At 45.2% G+C, this 6,475-nt stretch overlaps 1 non-coding gene across 1 annotated transcript; it reads left to right on the plus strand.

Annotated features, from left to right (window-relative positions):
* Window positions 1-202: 202 nt before the first annotated feature.
* Window positions 203-275, plus strand: TRNAT-UGU (transfer RNA threonine (anticodon UGU)). The gene has a single exon. It is a non-coding gene; the product is annotated as a tRNA-Thr (tRNA).
* The last annotated feature ends 6,200 nt before the right edge of the window (window positions 276-6,475 follow it).

Below are 6,475 nucleotides of genomic sequence, written 5' to 3' on the forward strand. Positions count from 1 at the left end.
CTGGCAGACTTGGTGTCGTTAGGTTGTATACGAGGGACTATTAATCAGCTGCCCGCTCGTATTAAGTTCACGTGCTACGAGACGCCAGACATGCGCATAGAAGAGTGTTTCACGCTCGTCGCTTGGCTTATAGATGGCGCTGACTGACAATCCTACTTATAAATTCACATATAAACCCAAAAAAAGTGGATGGAGGAATGCCGCTGTGATAGCTCAGTGGTTAGAGAATCGAACGTGTTATTCGAAGGTCGTAGGTTCGATTCCTGCTCACGGCTGGTTGTTTTTTCACGCACTTTTCTTTATTCTTATTTACATTCGATTAGTTTTAATAAATTCTCCTGTACATTCATTGGCATTACTGTCCGTTATATCTCAATAATATTGTGTCAAAACACGGAAGAACGAGCCCTTAGGTATACACCTCTTTCCCTTATTCATTAACGAGGGTCTCGTACTGGCAGACTTGGTGTCATTAGGTTGTATATGAGGGACTATTAATCAGCTGCCCGCTCGTTAAGTTCACGTGCTACGTACCGCCAGACATGCGCATAAAAGAGTGTTTCACATCGTCGCTTGGCTTTAAGATGGCGCTGACTGACACTCCTACTTCTATTTTCACATATAAACAAAACAAATTGGATGGAGGGAAGGCCGCTGTGATAGCTCAGTGGTTAGAGCTTCAAGCGCGTTATTCGAAGGTCGTAGGTTCGATTCCTGCTCACGAATGGTTATTTTTTCACCCACTTTCTTTCTTCTTATTTACATTCCAATGGTTCTAATAACTTCTCCTGTACATTCCTTGGCATTACTGTCTCTTAGATGTCTTTATTATATATATATATATATATATATATATATATATATATATATATATATATATATATATATATATATATATATATATATATTATATATATATATATATATATATATATATATATATATATATATTGATATGCCCGGGGAGGGGTTGAGGCCGCCACCCTGGATCCGGCGAAGGACGACTCTTGCGACGCGTCTCACGAACAAGTAGAAGATGCGTTTAATTTACATATTTGCAAGAGATGTACATTGCCACGAGAGCGTACAGACGCGCCTTTCTATCAGAAGGGCCCAGAGCGCACTCGAGACGAGCGGACCAGCGAAGCCCAGAGAGGGAGCTCCGACCGCACACGCGACGCGCTTTTGATACCCCTCGTCCGTGCACGTGCATCTTCTCAGACGCAGGCTGTGTGTCCCAGCGACGCTTATGTGCGTTTCCGGCGGCGCACACAGACGCCTCCCGCGTTCCTGCAGGACGCGGACAGCGTTTGACCGTTACGCCGATGAGCGTCCCTTGCAAGCCACTTCCTTGCTGTACCGGTCATAACAGCCCGTCCGCCGCCCGAAGAGGTCACGGAAGGGCTGCAGTGGCGCTGCTCCCTGAAGTGGCCGTTGTGCTTCTTCTTGGTGTTTCCCGGATTGTCAACCACTACCCATACACACACTACACAGCACAGCACACCTTTGCATAGCACAGCACAAAGCAGATTGCCCAACAAGCGCATTTCAGCGTCGCCACGATCCACCGCACAACCGCACACCTTGGAATGGCAACCACACTCGGCGCGCAGCGCCCACTTGGTCACAGCAGGGGACCGTCAACATCCGCCGAGTCCCAGTCGCCGTTGCCGGGTTTCACCATAGTCGGTCGTGTCACACGGCGCTAAATGAAGGTCGCCGTCCTCAGAGGCTCTTTTTTTTCTGGGCCAGTAGCTGCCCGACTTTAGTGGGGGAGGGTGCACACAAACAGAACACTGACAGTGCGAGCACTCAGCCCTCCTAAGATTCGCGAGGTTCAAGTTAGGGCGAACATCCTTTCATTGTTTATTGCCCAACAGAAGACTACACTGAGGCGTTGACCTTGTGAACTCGAAGAAAAACTAATTTCAGGCAGTCGGAAGACTGATGCAGGTCACTGCTTCCGCATATCAACTTAACTGAAAACGCTTACAAATACGAGAAGTGAAATCTGTAGCTAAAGAATCTAACCGTGGAGATGACACCGGCATACTACTGTAAAATCAAAATTAAACAAACATGCATGCTACTAATAAAACCCCTGTGTCTGACTCTCCAGCTTACAGCTGTCCCTCACTTAAATCGTACACGTGGCGGTCGAGGTCTTGGCGGATTTCGAGAACGCCCGAGGCAACTACGTGCACGTGCTTCAAGCTGAACGGCACAGTCACGCCTCATTCGCGATTTCGGCGGGCTTCGGTCAGCCCGGCGGAGGAAATTCGAGCAACGCACGGGAAAGAGTGGCGATGTCCTCTTTGGGCTCACTCCCGTGCGGTGTTTAGCTATTGTGGCCTTTTTTTCAGGACACCTTCGACACTCTTGTCCGCGGAAAGCTCTGAATCTCTGCCGCGAATTCGGTCGCAAGGATGCACGCTGTAGCCTGCCCTTTTTCCGCTGGCGCCTTCCACTTGATTGCATTTGCGAAGAACCCGCTGTTGTTTTACTTGTTGTCTGGTGGCTCGGACTCATGCAGGGCAACTTTGACGCCGATGCGAAATGCCTAAATTTGCCTGCTACGCTCATGTTTTGCGAGCTTTCTTCAACACGCGTAGTGCCTTTTGTCTCGCTCGAGGCACTTCGACGTCTCTTGCGTCTGCGCCGCTTCTTGCGTCTCGTTTCCGAGCCTCCCGATTGCATCTCCAGCTCGTCAACTCTCGCACACCTTGCGTCAGCTGTCTCAGTCGCGCGGTCTAAGTTATTTTCGACCAAATAATCTTTATTCTCACCCTCTAGACCGGTGGACTGGTTAACACACTGAGGAACAATGCAGTTGCTTCCCTTAGAAAAATCTTTCCCGCATTCCTGAGAGCTGTTTGCAACTACACTTACGGATGGCTGAATTTTCCATCTCATTGCCTCGTTTTTCTGTTCCAGATCACTAGCGCCTTTTGCCTCTGCAATCTTAAGCTGAAGCTGCAAGCGCTCAAGCTCCCTTTCTTGGCTTTCCGCTTCTTCTTTGCGCCTGCCGGTTTATCTTTCAAACATAAGGCGTTCTCGCTCTTAGACTTCATGTGCTCTTTTCATCCTCTCCTATATTAGCTCCCAGCACTCGGCGAGCTCCTCCGCATCCGCGCCAGAATCCTTTACCACCTGTATTAAAAGTGGCTTTCTATGTATAGTCGCCACCTCAATCCCCAGCTCCTGGCACAACAGCACTAAATCCGGCTTCCTCAATTTGTTCAAGTCCACGGTCACCCCGTGCAGACTTCCGTTGCTCAAACTGCCGTGAAGGTACCTCTAATAAACCCAATCCTTCACAAAGCAGCAACTAATCTATTCTTTTGGATAAACATCACCATCTATCCAAAACACCTGGCAGAATCTCTACGGAAAGTGAGCACTCACCAGCATCGGTACCAGGAAAAAACACGAACCGATCCCGCCACTGCCAACCAGTTGATATGCCCGGGGAAGAGATCGAGGCTGCCACCCAGGATCCGGCGAAGGACGACTCTTGCGACGCGCCTTGCGAACAAGTAGAAGATGCGTTCAATTTACATATTTGCAAGAGAAGTACACTGCAACGAGAGCATACAGACGCGCCTTTCCATCACAAGGGCCCAGAGCACACTCGAGACGAGCGGGCCAGCGAAGTCCAGAGAGAGAGCTCCGACCGCACACGCGACGCGCTTTTCCGTGCACGTGCATCTTCTCAGACGCAGGCTGTGTGTCCCAGCGACGCTGATGTGCGTTTCCTGCGGCACACACAGACGCCTCCCGCGTTCCTGCAGGACGCGGACAGCGTTTGACCGTTACGCCGATGAGCGCCCCTTGCAACCCTACTGAAAATTCTTATATGTACAGGACCTGCACATACGATGTTATTAGATACGGGGCATACAGGTGTCATGGGTCATACGGGTGGTACGGGTCATGCGGGTGGTACGGGTCATGCGGGTGGTACGGGTCATGCGAGTGGTGCGGGTCATACAGGTGGTAGGGCTCATATAGGTGGTATTAGTGTAACGAATGTATGGGTATTACAGGTTATGCAGGTGATATGGGTTGGATCAGCTATTTGGGTCAAAATTAACATGCAGTAAAAGAATGTATTAAGAAAGGCATGTTAGTTCATGAAGCACACAGTAAAATAAACAGTGTAATGTAGGTATGCTGCAATGATATCAAATAAACACGATCAGGCTAGAGTAATGTTTTGACGACTTATTTATTTAGGTCGTTCAACATCTCAGCAATGAAGCTGTTCATTTTTCTTAGCCTCTCAATTGGTGCCACTTCACTTGGTCTCCCAGCAATGTACTTGCTGAAGGCATCTGTAAAAATGAGCAGGAATATGTAGCAATTGGGGACTTACTGGTTCATATAGTTGATAAAATTTATATGTCCCTAAATTCAGCAAAATATACTAAGGATGAAACACTTCCTTCCGACTGCCTCCAATTTCTTAGGCGTGAGTGCCCTCCTGGGTGGTGCCTGGTTTTCCGAGCGCACGTAGCGCCGACAAGGGGCTCCTGTGATGCTCCTGTTGTGGAGGGCACTCACACCCCACAGAAGCTTGGTCGCCTCCTTACAGAACAATCTGTCTCTCGGACGCAAAAGCAGCCATGCCCATTTTTCCTGCTCCAGGAATATGCCGTTTCCTAGGTGAATGTGCGCAAAAAGTGTGGAATCATAATAAAATACTCAAGAGATATCTTGTTTTTGAAAATGTTAGTTGCGCTCTTTCGTCGTGCGAGTATAGTTTTGCTCGTATGTATTCAAATAGTTCTGATGAATCTTACAATTCACTTCTGCAACTGCATGCCATCTTGTATAACACTGGCATACTAAACGTTATCCAAATCTTCTTTTTCTAAAGCAAGTACAGTTAACAGAATGTATGTAAGTCTACAGGTACATATAGTGCTCATTAATGGCAATACTACACCAGCCTTCACAAGGAGAATCAATAATTTTTAGATACTAAACGACTGGGCAAAAAGTGGGGTGGCATAGTAAGTTAGAAAAACATCAACACAATCTCTATTTAGAAATTTTACACTAGTATGGCTCCAGCGAAACAAAAAAGCATTCGTTTCAATGATCAATGAAAAGCTAATCACATACATCATTGCTGTCTTTAAGTCTCACCTGAACAGTTTGTGAGAAGCTGTAAGACATTTTAAAAAGAAGCATATTTACAATTTTGAGTGCTCTAGATATGTGTGAAAGTTAAATTAACAATTATGTAACATATCTTACAGTGTGTTACAGTTGTTAGTAATGTTGAGTCCATAATATTCTACTAAAGTATAAGAGACCACCAGACACCCTAAAAGGCACTTAGAGCTGGCACTGAAAAAAGTGCTCTGGCACATTGCAGATAAAAATTTCTTTTGTCAAGTCCGATAATGAGGAACTCAGGAATCAAAAAGACAGAGCCTCAATTCATTCCCCTTTTTCCTGACATTAAGACTTGTCACAAAAATATTTATGAAGCTTGTACTGAATGCCGTGACATTCCAAAAAATTGTAATGCAGAAGATTGCACTGGTCATTCGTGAAATAACCTCCTGAACCTCTAAATTCACCAGTTCATAATTTACAAAATTATCCGTAGTAGATGAATAAACTAAGCATAAACATACAAAGAAGTGAAAGTGCAATGCAAGTTGCATAACTATGTATTCAACCCAGTAGTGAAAGTATTCCACTGAATAAACATAAATTTACAAAAAGTAGAGCTACTTCATCGTTCAACTGAATAAGGGCATGCACAGAGAGATGGACACTAGAAGAAGAAAATGCACACAACATAAGCGGTGTTCAAGTGTCTGTACGTGCCCTTATTCAGTTAAAAGATGAACGAATACCAACTAGCCTAACGATTCAAGCTACTGTAACGCTACTTACTTGATTGTCCACCTGGGAAAACAGCGGCAGTTCATCACTGGCACCCAAACCCTAAAAGGCACAACAAAGGAAAAGTCGATCAGCTATAAAAAATATTAGGCACACATATGCCAGCATGGCTTCCAGGTATGAAAGTTAAGCTTCATTTCCAAAACTTTTTTTTTCTTTTCAGACACAACATAACTATCAGCCCTCATTTGTGCTTTGTTCAGCCCAATAACAGCTGCTCAAACTTTTATCCCTATTGTTTTTCCAGCTTATGCTCCATAAATTGTTAAAAGCCCAATCACTGAGCTGCACGACGAACTGATCAGTGTTCTACATTGTGTTATTAAAACAACCTAATTTTAATCCCACTTAAAACTAAGTTCATGGTTTATACAGTTTCTAAAACAAAGCTCCCTTTTAGTTGACTACCATAATTTAATTCCTGCAATTTGGTGTGTTTTCTAGGCCAAAAACTTGATCCTAACGTGAAGTTTACCCATCATATTGCTTATGCTAAACAAAAAACTGCCTTCGGTGTACGAGCCCTCATTAAATCTTCTTTATTTATCTCCTG

Source organism: Rhipicephalus microplus, chromosome 5 (genome assembly GCF_043290135.1).
Source record: "Rhipicephalus microplus isolate Deutch F79 chromosome 5, USDA_Rmic, whole genome shotgun sequence".
Classification (NCBI taxonomy): domain Eukaryota; kingdom Metazoa; phylum Arthropoda; class Arachnida; order Ixodida; family Ixodidae; genus Rhipicephalus; species Rhipicephalus microplus.